The 13,883-nt window shown below is 33.9% G+C and overlaps 1 protein-coding gene across 6 annotated transcripts in view; it reads right to left on the bottom strand.

Annotated features, from left to right (window-relative positions):
* The window catches only part of PHF14 (PHD finger protein 14), a 187,244-nt gene that overhangs the window by 99,537 nt on the left and 73,824 nt on the right, over positions 1-13,883 (bottom strand). The gene's annotated exons all lie outside the window — the stretch shown is intronic.

Below are 13,883 nucleotides of genomic sequence, written 5' to 3'. Positions count from 1 at the left end.
GATTTTTCCAAGGTTAAATGATTCATTTACAAATGAACTAAATTTAAAACTAAAAGACAGTGCCTCAACATCTTTGATATCACTAAGCTGAGTTTCACATATTCATCTGTGCACTGTTTTCTCTAAATTTAACACTTACCTTTTTGATGACAAATCAACATTTACACAAATGACAAATAATAAATAAGCCATGTGGTTAGCTGAAATGTAGGGAATGCCTCCCTATGTAATTTATATATAAAAAGAGAATGCTTATTTATGAGCAAAATTCCAAATTCAATATTAGGATAATTAAGTCAAACCTTGAAAACCTCTGTCAAGCTAAATATCTTCAGATTTATGGAGGAATAAATGTCAGCAGCTGTCTGACAGGTGTTCAAAATGCTTCAATGTAAAGTTTATATATATTTCCCCTAACAAAATAAGTATTTGTTTTCCAATTATAAAACAATATACTGAAAACAATCATATATTAAAGCTGATAAAATATTCAAAAGAAAATTGTATATATAAACAAGGTATGAGCAAAGCGTCTGCCATTGTTTCTGCTGGCTATCAGCATACAACAGATGGAATGGTGATCACCAAAAACGAGTGTTTTTCCTTCTCGTCAGCTGGCTATGGGGTTTATTTTTATCTAATTTAATTTATATTAACAGGGTTAGGAAAATACATGGAAGAATAAAAAGAAAATCATGACCAATTTGGCTAACACTATAAACTAAAATAACCACAAGCCTAAAACATAAAAAATATACATTTTACACAATAAATAAGCGTTCCTATAAAACTCTTCTCACAGATAATGGTATGTTCAAAATATGTAAAATCCTGAAGCTCTGCCTATTCCTAATTCTCTTTATTTCATACTCCTGGAAATAAATAAAAATGATAGATTTTCGATAGACAAAAAGCACAGCAGGCACCTTTGGGTTCTGAATAAGATTACTTGAGCTGAGCACACCCACAGTATCTCTTCCACGTGAGCCAAAGTGACTTAATTATGGTCCAGCTCACCACAGAAATTTTTGCCAAGGTTTCTTCTAAGGATATATGACAGTCAGAGGTTATATAATCTGTTTAGTACCTCAGAAGTCATCATGAGTCTGATAATAGACACAATAATAACTGATACCTAAAGCCCCCACATATAACTCTTTCTTCCCAGAGCTGTAATAATTTAATTAAAAGTTAGTATAAAGATAACAAGTCAATTAAGATAGGGAAACAATGTATAGTAACTTTTAGTCATTCCAATAGGGCTGAATCCAAATGTTTCTATATTTCCATTAAACTAGCATAAAAAATTATACGTATATATGTAAAACATATTCCAGATTTTCAAATTCTGAGGACTTAAGCTCTAACTCTGCTAAAAAGGATACTACTTTGCATATGTGTAAAACTAGTTTAAAAACAAACATAATCAAAGTAGACTCTAGGATATTTGATTATCTCTCAAATGAAGACTGTCACTTGGAACAGGCTATTGATTTAGAGTCAAGTAAGATGAAAAACAGATTAACCATGCATTTAAGTCTATTTCCAAAATAATGATCTATAAGAAAAGGTACATCCTGAAAAACAATATGGTTTCAGTCAAAGCTGCTAAAAAGTACTTTGACTTTTTATTCCATTTATTTTCCAAAAAAGGAGATATATAAAACAAAATAAAAATGTATGAGATAGGAAGAAAGACCTGACAACTTCAAAGAGAGTAGAAGATGATGCATGTGTGTAAAAGACTATGGAGAGATAGGTCCCAACAAGTCCTCTGGCACCTGGATAAAAGATGAAAAGTCACTAGATGACACAGAGTGTAAAGAAAACGAAAGAAAATATGAAACCTTTCAAGTTACATTAAAGTTATTAGAAAATATGCCATAAAGTACAAACGTCAATTTTAAAGTAACTTCAAAAGAGACATGGGTAAGCTAATTTATATTTTCTTCAAAAGTAATTTCTTTGCCTAAAAGCAAGTGAAAAGTTTCCACATAAAAAATAATGCAAAGAAAATGTCTAAATAATAAGGTACTTAAACAGAAGTATCCCAGGCTGCCTTTACAGTAATTCTATAGTTTCACCAATGAAATATGATTAATATACAAGGAGAAAGGGACCAATTCCCTTCCTAACAATAAAGGGCTAGAAAAAAGGCTCTTCCAAAGTACACTGGCTTCAAATGCACAGCCATAGTGGAAGATGGCAAGAACTCATTTGTGATTTACTCACTAAGCACCTACTGTGAACCAAACCCTGTGGTACTGCACATATAGTGGTGAACAGGATAGCTCCTGTCCACTTGGAGTTCAACTCCAAGAGTCTACGGATACCAAACAAATAATTACATGAATAATTATTTATAAATATGGTAAGTGCAACTAAAGTGAAGCATAAAAATAAAATCATACACTGCTCAGATCTTTCAAAACCTCACTCACCTACAATCAAAATTGTTCTTAAATTTAAGAGTGAGTCATATTTCTAATACCCTTAATATAATGATATAAAACTCTACATTCATCTTAAAGATGGGTATAGAGAAAATGCCTAAAAAATTAAAAAAAAAAATTCTAAAGGAACACATTTAAGTGTGATGCTGGCAATCCTCAGGCAGGAATGGAAAAAGAAAGTTCAGATTAGCAAGAGGATAAAAGAATCAAGGATGGTAGCAAAAGCACTACTAAAAAGATTAAACATAGGATCCAGATAAGATACTGGAATTGTAAGTGAAGGATGGAGGGACCTGGCTAACTAGGCTGCTGGTTAACTGTGAGAATAAAGATGGCTATTGGACTAGAAATGTAAAGAAGGACCCATAACATGCAAAGGTCAAAGGAATTTGGATTTAATTATAGTTACTTCACACACATCTTAAAATCAAATATTACTTCATATAATCCGTTCTCTCTACCCAATGCAGAAAACCCTGCAAAACATATCCCTAATGGTCATATAGCCTCCACCATTTCAAAGAACAAGGTAGCATGTTTCAATGTAAGACAGTTCTAATTGTTGGTCCCAGGTTTTTTTTTGTTTTTTTGTGTGTGAGGAAGATTGTCACTCAGTTAACATCTGTGCCAATCATCCTCTACTTTGTATGTGAGATCCCATCACAGGACGGCTTGATGAGCAGCATTATGTCTGTGACCAGGATCTGAACCCGCAAACCCCAGGCTGCTGAAGCGGAGCATGTAAACTTAACCATAGGCCACTGGGCTGGCCCTGTTGGTCCCAGTTTTACCACCTGAACTTATCCTAGCACTCAAGTAATAGAAGTTTAAATGCTTAAAGACAAATGACCAGGTCTTTATTCTGTAAAAAGTCTCTGTTCACTCATCTATTAAACTAATAAACATACAAAAAACTTAATTACAATTGTGATGAGGGCAGCAAAAGAAAATAGTGCCATGGGAATAATCTTCCTATTATTCCTCAGAGTATCCTTCTAGAACTTCATCATAATATCACATTAGGTTTTGCTTTCTTGGCTAATATGTACTAAAATCAGAGATTATGGCAATAATAATAGAGAATTAATTAATGTTTTACAACAGATGTATAATCTCATTCATTTCTCATTTGTTTAAGAGTCCAACTAGAAACATCATTTTAGCACTTGTTACATAGTACAGATAACAGAGAGGGAAAAAGGGAAAAAAGCATTATTTTTTTCTTTTAAAATATCATCCTCCTTGTCACTAGCTAACAAAGAACTGCAAACCAAACCATAATGAGATACCACTTCAGACCCACTAGAATGGCTATAATCAAAAGGATGACAATAATAAGTGGTGGTGAGGATGTGGAAAAACTAGAGCCCTCATACACTGCTGTTGAGAATGGCAAATCGTATAACCACTTTGGGAAACAGTTTGGCAGCTCCTCGCATGTTAAAATTCGAGTTCCCATACGATCCAGCAATTCTACTTGTAGGTATATACCCAAGATAAGTGAAAACTCATAAATATTCATAGCATCATGATTTATACAGCCAAAAAATGGGGGGAAAAACTCCACAAATGTCCATCAAGCCACAGATGAACAGATAAATAAAATCTGGTATATTCATACAATGGAGTGTTATACAAAAATAAAAAGAAATGAAATATGATACATTCTATAACATGAATAAACCTTGATAATATCATGCTAAGCGAAAAAAATCCAGTCATAAAAGACCACATATTGCATTATTCTATTTATATGGAATGTCCAGAACAGGCAAATCTATAGTGACAGAAAGTAGATTAATAGTTGCCTAGGGCTTGGAGTTGGGAGAGTGGGGAAGGGAGCCACTGCTAATAGGTATAGAATTTTTTTTATGGGGGAGTGATGAACGTGTTCTCAAATTGATTGTGATAATGGCTGCACAACTCTAGAAATATACTAAAAACCACTGAATTGTACAACTTTAAATGGGTGAATTGTATGGTATGTGAATTATATTTCAACAAAGCTATTAAAAAAATACCAGCCATAACTGGATTAAGAGTTAATTTTAATTGTAGCAAACTTTAAAAAATAATAAACCAATTTTCCATTACTGCTTAAATGACTAAATTTTATATTTAGATTATACCTAAATAAAGCTAAAATGCCACTTATAAAATTATTTGAACTTCTGTCATAAACATTGTAAAATCTACCTATTGACTCTACATCACTTAATGATATAAAGGATTTAAGTGAGTATGCACTACTGGAACTTTCCAAAGTATGAATGAATGTGTCATTCATTTCCAACATTGACGGCTTCAAGTAAAAATTACATAGTGTTATAAATCATTTTCCCATTCAGTTTTAAATGTCAAAAGAAATACAGAAGTCACTCTATGCATTAGTTTCTATCACTGCCGTAACAAATTATCACAAATTTAGTGGCTTAAAACAAAACAAATATATTATCTTACAGTTTTGTAGGTCAGAATTCTGGGTGTCACTGGGCTAAAATCAAGGTGATGATAGGGCTGCATTCCTTTCTGGAGGTGTTAAGGGGAGAATCAGTTTGCTTGCTTTTCCATCTTCTAGAGGCTGCCAACATTCCGTGGCTCACGGCCCCCCTCTTTCAACTTCAAAGGCAGCAATGCTGCATCTCGTTGACCCACTGTCTGTAGCCAAATCTCCCTCTTACTTACAGCCAGGAAAGGTCCTCTCCATTTAGGTATCATGTGATTAGATTGGGCCCACATGGATAATCCTAGTTAATTTTCCCATCTCAAAGTTCATAACTTTAAACCATACCTGCAAAGCCCCTTTTGCCAAGTAAGGTAACATATTCACAGGTTCTGAGTATTAGTACATGATGGACATCTTTGGGGAGCCATTATTCTGCCTATCACATTGTGGAAATCAAATGTATGCACTAGGTGAATTTATTAAAGCTATCAATCTGTAGATGGAAATGAGGCATCTAATAGCAATTGACTATTTGAAAACAAATAAAAGCAACAATTAAAAAACAAAATCCCTAAGTATGTAAGAATCACACACACTCATACGGATAATAAATAAAACACTACTTTGGGTTAAAATTCCGTAACACAAAGGTATAAAAGATTTCACTCCTTCCCTATGCTGTCAAGAGATTACCCCTCTCTGATAGGACATAGGAGGCATATTCTCTGGAGAAAAATCACCAGATAGACTTTGGACAAGGGGTTACCAGGCATAGAAAAGAAAGCAATGAGGTAGCAAACAGAAAGCCAGGAAGCTTAAATTCAATTCTGCTTTCTAACCCGTGAGACCTTTAGCCCCCTTCTCCTCGCCTGTCCAGGAGTCTGGCAGTCAAAATTACATCTACCAGTTAGGAGATGAGAGAAAACTTCTATTGAATTAACGTGGAAAAAAATCTACAGATTCTGACATTTAGGGCGTTCTCAAAGAAAAAGCCCCCTGATCATAAAATCACCCCACAGAGAAAACAATGGGTATACCAGTCCCACACAATTTAATCACCTTAAAAAAAAATATATATGAGTGGACATCAAAGGATCTCCAGGCATCTGAAAGCTTCAACATGAAAGAGACAAACATGAATAGAAATAAGGAACCCAGAGGAAACACAGACAATGCAGAATACAGAAGAAAACTGAAAAGTAATTATAATTTATATCCCTAAGGGGTAAAACAAGTCATTGCAATCACGAAATAAGAACATTTGCTATTAAAAGAAAAAGGGACTTAAGCACATACACAACCAAAATCAGAAATTTAGTAAAAGGGTTGGAATTTAAAGTTGAGAAAATCTCCCCGAAAGTAAAAAAAAAAAAAAAAGACAAAGAAATGGACAATATGATAGATACGAATATTAGAGAATTAATCCAGAAGGACCAAAATACAATCAGTAGAAGTTCCAGAAAAAGAGAACACAGAAAACAGAAGGATGATAATTATCAAAGAAATAATAGAAATTATTTTTCAGTACTAAAATATATCAGTTTCTAGAAAAAAAGGGCTCACTGAGCCCCCAAAAATGAATAAAAATGTACCACACCAAGGCATTGTATCATACAGTTGAAAACACTGGAAAAAGAGAAAATTCTGAGAGTTTCAAAAGAGAAAAAAACATTAGTTACAAAAGCAGAAAGCAATACTGGAAGCCAGGAGACAGTCAAGTGATGCTTTTAAAAATATATGTAGTATTATACACAGCCAAATTACTAATGAAGTATTGAAAAAAATTTTTAAATTTTCAGACATGTAAAGTCTCAAAAAATTTACCTCTCATTAACCTTTACTCTACAAGTCATTGAAGATTTGTCCCATCAAGATAAGGGACTAAAAGAAAAAAAATTGGAATGCAAGCCACAGGAAATTCCACTTATCAAAGGTTAAAAGGAATTCCCAGGATGATGATGAAGCAAAGCCCAAGAATGACATAGAAAAGCCAATTCAGATTAGAACTGGAGGAGAGAGGGCTCCAGAATAAACTTATAAGAAAACTATATGACATGTCTGATCATATGGAAAACTGTATATTTGAAATATTTTACCAAGGAGACTTGGTCTTAACTTCAAAGAAACTAAACAAATTGAAAAAACAACAAAAGGCAAAGAAAGTTATTTTTAAAACTCTATTCATGCCTTCCTTTAAAAACAAACTGCATGAGAATCCTCAAAATTTAATTAATTAGTGAGACAGCCTGACTGTATTCTTTTCCTCAGCATTTGCCTCACCTCTGCCTACCCAGCCTTAGAGCAGTATTAGGGTGAAAAGTATGCTATTGTTTAAAAGTTCATAAAGTAAGAAAGCATGTTTCTATTGTTATTAAACAATATTTTCTCTTTGGAAAGTTACTATCACGAAGAAGTCAGTATGAAATTGAACAATCAAATGTTACTTTGGAAATGGAGCAAAAGGAAAATTTCAAAAAATAAAATCTTATAAACAAGTCAACCTACAGTATATACACCTGGTGGTGGCCCACTTGTGGAAAAGTATCTCCTGAAATGATTCATAAAATTTTTTTGGAAGAACAACAATGATTATAATAAAGGTAACTGCCAGAAAGAGAAAAAATAAAGGTTACTAACAAATGTGATTTTTAAAAATAAAACAAAAATAAAAACTCTGAAGCCTAATTACAAAATATTATTACCATCTCCAGATTCCTTGAATATCAATGTGTGTATTTTAACCCTCTAATAAATAGTCTTAAGGATAAAAAATAATTTCTTAGTGAAATTTAGAATGAGACTTTTAGTTCTAGAAAAGATTGCAAATCATCTAATTTATTTTATAAATGAGGATACTAAGTGCAAACAAGGTAAATTAAAGTACTTATCCAAAGCCACATAAAGGGTTGTTGGTAGACTATGGACTAGAATTCAAATCTGCCATGTGCTACTCTAGGGGCTTTCCACCACACACTATGCTATATGTTTTAGTGCTATCAAAAATAATCAAGAATTTGATTTTGTACCATCTATCTTTGAAAGGGAATAATGCTACAAAGAAATTGTCCTAGAGAGGAACATATCATTACATTTTAAATGGTTACTTACTTTCTCAAACTTAATTATGAGTCATACCCATACACAAGATATTTCTAATTGAATAAATATTAAAAAACCCTAAATTATTAAGATTTGATCCAATTAACTTCTTTAAAATTTTGCCAGGTTAGTAATGCCATCAAGATGCCTATCATAAAAGCATGTTATAACAAAGACAGCTATAGGTATTATGATACCTAAATATGGTTCAAAATTTTTACACTAAATTTTATGCTAAAGGCTCCAATGCTTTTACAAGTATCTAGCTTGCTGTTACTTTAAAAATTTCAACTTATTAATACCAAGGCTTTGGGCAATGGAAAATGACGACCTCCTCAGCCAGTAGAAAATTTTCCTACTTGTAATAGTCAACTTGTAACTTTGTTGCTCACCTCAATCTCCTGTCTTTCTCTTCCATATCATAACTATTACACTATCTGCTAGAGCGATTTAACCTTATCTCTCTTATGGACACTGTACTTTATAGTTCATATTACCAAACTTTCTATCATCATAGTTCCTTGAGGGCATAGATTATGCCTTCATTTTGGTGTTCTATTCAGCATCTATTGCCCAGTGCATTATATTATTAATTGCTCAAGAGATACATGCTGAAAAAAATTAACCTGATCATGGTTCAAGAGTAGGATAAGGAGTCACAAGCAAAGACTAGACATTATGGAAAGACTAGGATTCCCACATAGCCAATTTTTACTGGATAACCTGGAGAACTATTCAACTCAGGAATAAATATGATCAAAGCACTCACACAAAATATAACTGCCTACAATTCTGACAACTGTGAAGAAAATATAACATAAGTTCATGTTTCTATACATTATAAACAAAAGTTCATCTTAAAGTACTATCTTCCCTTTATTGGACTCTGAAGGTTTACCCAAGAGGATAAAATAAGTTAAAGATCAAATCACTGAGGCTGAGAATTGTGTTGCATGCATCAGAAGTTACAATCTACCCTCTAAGTGCTATGAGATAAAGCTGAAAATTAGCAAAATCAGAGTAGATGAAATAACTGCAGAATTACTGGGGTCTCCAAAGGTGTGAAAAACAAAACAATTAAGTCTTAAAACCAGAATATTATAAAATGGACTATGTGATACTAGACAGTGAATGTATCACAGATCAGTAAAACAGCAACCTACAAGGTCAATGAGATCACAAAGTTGTTTTGGCTCAATGAAACAACTTGGAAAAGTAGAAGGAAAAAGATACTATTTGAAAATAGTGAAAGGAATTACTATAATAAAAATTCATATTTGAAAGATTAGAACCACATAACATTTTAAGAAGTTAAAGAAAAAGATTTTTTTTACCCAAGTAATATATGAATCAAAGAAAAACACTATATATGAAATATGGTCATTTTACATTTAAAGGTGGGCTACGTATATAAACTAATTTACTATATAAAAAGGCTTTCATGCAAGAGAAGAAAAGTAATTCTCCTAGTACAAAAGAAGCTTAATTATATTAATATAAATGAGATTCCAGATCCAAAGACTAAACATTTTCATTCCTACCATAAATAAAAAATGTATTAAAAAATTATCCCCAATCATTATTATTGGCTATCAATGCAGAATTTAATACTAATACTACTAAAGAAAACAACTAGTGTTCTCTAGAATGTATAATTAGACATATGAAAGTTATTATTTTATAAAGTGATATTACCACATATATTGAATGTATAGATCCAAAGCATAGGCTCAACCACTGAAAAATAAATCAATTACATCAAAGCCGACTTTTGAAATAGACACTGGCAATGGAGGGTATAAACTGTAGGAATTCTGAAAGAAAGAATTGCTTAAAATAATCAAAATACAAAGGGCTCTCTTTGCCAAAGTCTCTAACGAGAAAAGACCTATATTCATTTATGTAGCTTCTATAAATAAAGAGGAAAAGAGAAAGAAAGCCACCGGGTTAACAGAGGCTGACATATCATCTGTCACAGGAACCTTTATTTTTTAAGATTCTCTACATCACCCACGTTACTTTCTTTTAATTAACTAAAAAAAAGAAAAGGAAAAAAGAGGGTGAAAAGAAAAACCTGTGAATCATTCATAAATGAATGGAAAAAATTGTGAGAGCTCAGCTGGATATTCAGCAAGCTAGGGAAGGAGTTAACCCTCTCTTTATTTTAAATACTGCTGAGCCCATAAAAAGCCCAGGTTCACCTTCTTTGCCCTACACTGAGCCTATCCTCTTTGTATTTTATAACTCTTCAAGTCACTGTCTGTATTTAAGCTATCAGTGATTCATTTAACCATTTTATCAAGAACTTACTGCATACCTTGCACAACTCTCAGAACTGGGAGAATACGGATGAAAAAGACAATATCACAGTTCTCAAAGAGGAAAGAGAAGGGAGCAGGGGAAAAGGAGTCTGGAAATGTTACTTTTTAGGGCACCTACCTTGCACCAAGTAAGCACTACATTAGGCATTTTTTTAAAGTGCAGTTGGTTATTACACTAGATTATCTGTGATCAATCTGACACACACCTCCTCCTCGACAACCACCACCCACCATCACCTTACTCTGTCTAAAGCTGGAAACTACATTTCCCATAGTCCCCTTCCCTGTATAGTTCCATGTTAGTAACCTCAGATTTGAAACAGATAAGTAAAGTGAAAGCCATTTTTCTCAGGAGGTCATGGGAGTCAGGTGCTTGGCTTTTTCAGATACTGCAGACTTGCAGACCTTTCCATTAGCTCCCTCTTCACACACCTGGCAGGCTATGGAAACTTCCCCCCAAACTCCCATTTCTCCACCCACTCAACAGTGCTCTTCACACTGAGATCTTCACCATCAAGTTCTCTGACCTAATGTCAGCTCCCACCACCTGTTCAGTGCTTCAGGACAGACATTTCATTGACAATTTCTCTGATGTTCAGCAGAGCTCCCTCCAACCCATGGTCACAGCTGTCTTGACATCCACACCCCTAGCTATGCCAACACCGGTATAAGCCCATAATTCTCCACAAAATGACTTCCATTTTCCCAACCAAACTCTTAGTCAGCAAGCTGCTGGAAGCATGGAGAGCCTGTGATTCTGGCCCAAGGAGAAGTGCCGGGAACAATTACTAGTAATCTTGTCTAGAAAGGCACCATAATAAAGTAGTTAGAAGTACAGGCTCAGGAGCTAGTTAAGTTTGATTCCTGGCTCTACCACTTGGAAGCTCTACGTCTTCAGGCAAGTTACTTAAACTCTTTGCCTTAGTTTCTCATCTGTAAGATGGCAATGATATTAGTAACTACTTCATAGGGTAGTTATGACAACTGAATTAATATAAAATACACAGTAAATAACAGACAAAAGTTAAATAAAAGTATGCTTTTCAACACTTTTTCTTCTTTAGACTTAGTCCTCTTACTTGTACCCAGTAATAAAAGAGAGATATTCGTTACTGAGACACTGAAATTCTGGAGATGGGATATCTGTGAGCCAATCTAAGAAGATGTTACAAAGTCATATCTCTGGAGCAGGAAACAATATGTGAAGAATTTTCTAGAACTAGATCATTCCTCTTTTACTTATTAATACTTGAATATTTCTATGTTTCTTGAATAATCCCCATACTACTTTTCCAATGGTTCACTGATTATTTTTTTCCTATTTTTTTGACAGATATATCAAAAGAAATGTCAGACAATCAAAGTTCAAAATATGTATACTTGTAATAAAGGTAGATTCAAGGCGTGTGAATTGGGTCAGGGAAGGGTAATCTTGGGAGGAAAGTCAAAGGAGACTTTAATTATATTTTTGAATTCCCTACAACAAAAAAGTATTCACATATTAGTTTCATAGTTAAAATTTAATTTAAAAATAATTCAAACATTCAGAATGATAAATTAAAAAAAAATTGATGGTAACCTAACAATCAAATATGAGATAACATTAAACTATGAATCAGAGAGACTCTCCATGTGTATATAGGAAGAGTATTTTCTGAAAGCATAGTATTTTCATTCTTACACTTAGAAACAGCCCCTTTAATCCATTTTTTAAACACGAAATCTTTAGTGTCATAATTTTTTTCAAGTAACTTTTCTTGTTAATCTTTTTATCACCTTTGGATAGAAAAAAATCTAGGAGAAAAAAGTAGTACTGGGACTATTCACTTTGAAAAGCATCTATATCTTATTGAATCTACTGTCTCAAATATGCTGTATTCATTCAGATTTCTATAAATCCTTATTAAGCAAACAAGAGTAGAATGAAATGAAAAATGACTTTCCTCAGTATCCAAATAATAAAAATATAGTAAGGTTTGCCGAAGTGTTCTATCCCCCGTTGCACTCTCTGGCCATGATAAATGGAAACTGCCTGTCAGCAGGAAGAAGTGGATACCATTCTTCTAATAGCAGCCTTGTTTGGCACAAAGCAAGCACTGAAGCACAACGATTGAGTCTATGGGCCCATCTCTCTTCACACTGATCAAACCAAGTGAGCAAAGTAAAAAGATATTCGGTGCTTAATCAAAAAAGCTGAGATGCAATAAACCAAATGTTTTATTGTAGATTTGGAGTGATTAGTTAGGAAAGAAAAAAAATAGCAAAGAAAACCACAATGTACTTCTCCAGCTTCGCTCTCAATACAAAAATATACAATCTTTTTTCCCCCAGCAGGTTTTAGTATTCACAATTTGGAGGAAAAAAAGCAAACCAACACAGAAGAACAGCAAAATAAACATATACTAGTGGTTCATACATACACATGCTGTCAGTGTACTTATTGATTTTGCTGGTTTCTAGTTTTTCTCTTTTCTTTTTGCTTGATTTTTTTTTTTTTTTTTGGTGAGGAGATCAGCCTTGAGCTAACATCTGCCAATCCTCCTCTTTTTTTTTTTTTTTTGCTGAGGAAGACGGCCCTGGGCTAACATCGGTGCCCATCTTCCTCCACTTTATATGGGACGCCGCCACAGCATGGCTTACCAAGCAGTGCGTCGGTGCGTGCCCGGGATCCGAACCAGCGAACCCCGGGCCGCCGCAGCGGAGCGCGCGCACTTAACCGCTTGCGCCACCGGGCCGGCCCCTTGCTTGATTTTTTTAATATCAATTTCCTCAAGACAGAATAACTTTCAAACATTTTATTAACTTCTACACTATTGTACTGTTATTGACAGAAATGATGCCAATGCTCTTGCACAAGCTTGAAAAGGAAAACTGTTCAAACTCAATTGAAAGTTCAAAGAAAAGTAGTGTTGAATCTCACATATAATGTGAATGAACTCAGTTATGAAAGTTAGTAAGTGGATATGTGCCTGGCTTCCCATAGATATCACTATGCTGTGGAAAGACACATGAACATTCTGGTATCAGATTAGAGCACCCCATTCCCAACTATGCTACCTAATAATCATGTGTTTTACAACAGTTCCACTTATACATCAATTAAATGTTCTTCTACAGACCTCAGAAAAGACACGAGTTCTTAATTTAGGTTATCTGCTTATTATCTGTAAGATCACAGTTATGTTACTCAAGCTTTCTGTGCCTTGGTTTCATTTTGAGTAAAATAGGAGTTACAATAGTTAAATACTAACTTACAAGGGGGAGTAGGATGGAAGATTAGCACAGTGTCTGGCATATGATGAGTCTTCAGCAAATGTTAGGTATCATTATTAGCAAACCATCTTATATAAAAGTAAGCTAAACTCCTACATCCTCTTTGACTTACCTACCTTTGAAAAATGTAATGAACTAAAATACCAATAGTCAAGCAGTAGAAAGAAATACAAAATAATAAAATGGTTGGATTTATTAGCAGTATGGCAAACAGAAGTTAAATTAATTGTAGCAATGTACCAGGATTTTACTCAAATATTGTAACATGTGAATCCCTTCCTTCTCCCTTTC

This window comes from Diceros bicornis, chromosome 3 (assembly GCF_020826845.1).
Source record: "Diceros bicornis minor isolate mBicDic1 chromosome 3, mDicBic1.mat.cur, whole genome shotgun sequence".
In the NCBI taxonomy this organism is placed as follows: Eukaryota; Metazoa; Chordata; class Mammalia; order Perissodactyla; family Rhinocerotidae; genus Diceros; species Diceros bicornis.
This window is presented reverse-complemented; position numbering and strand designations above follow the sequence as displayed.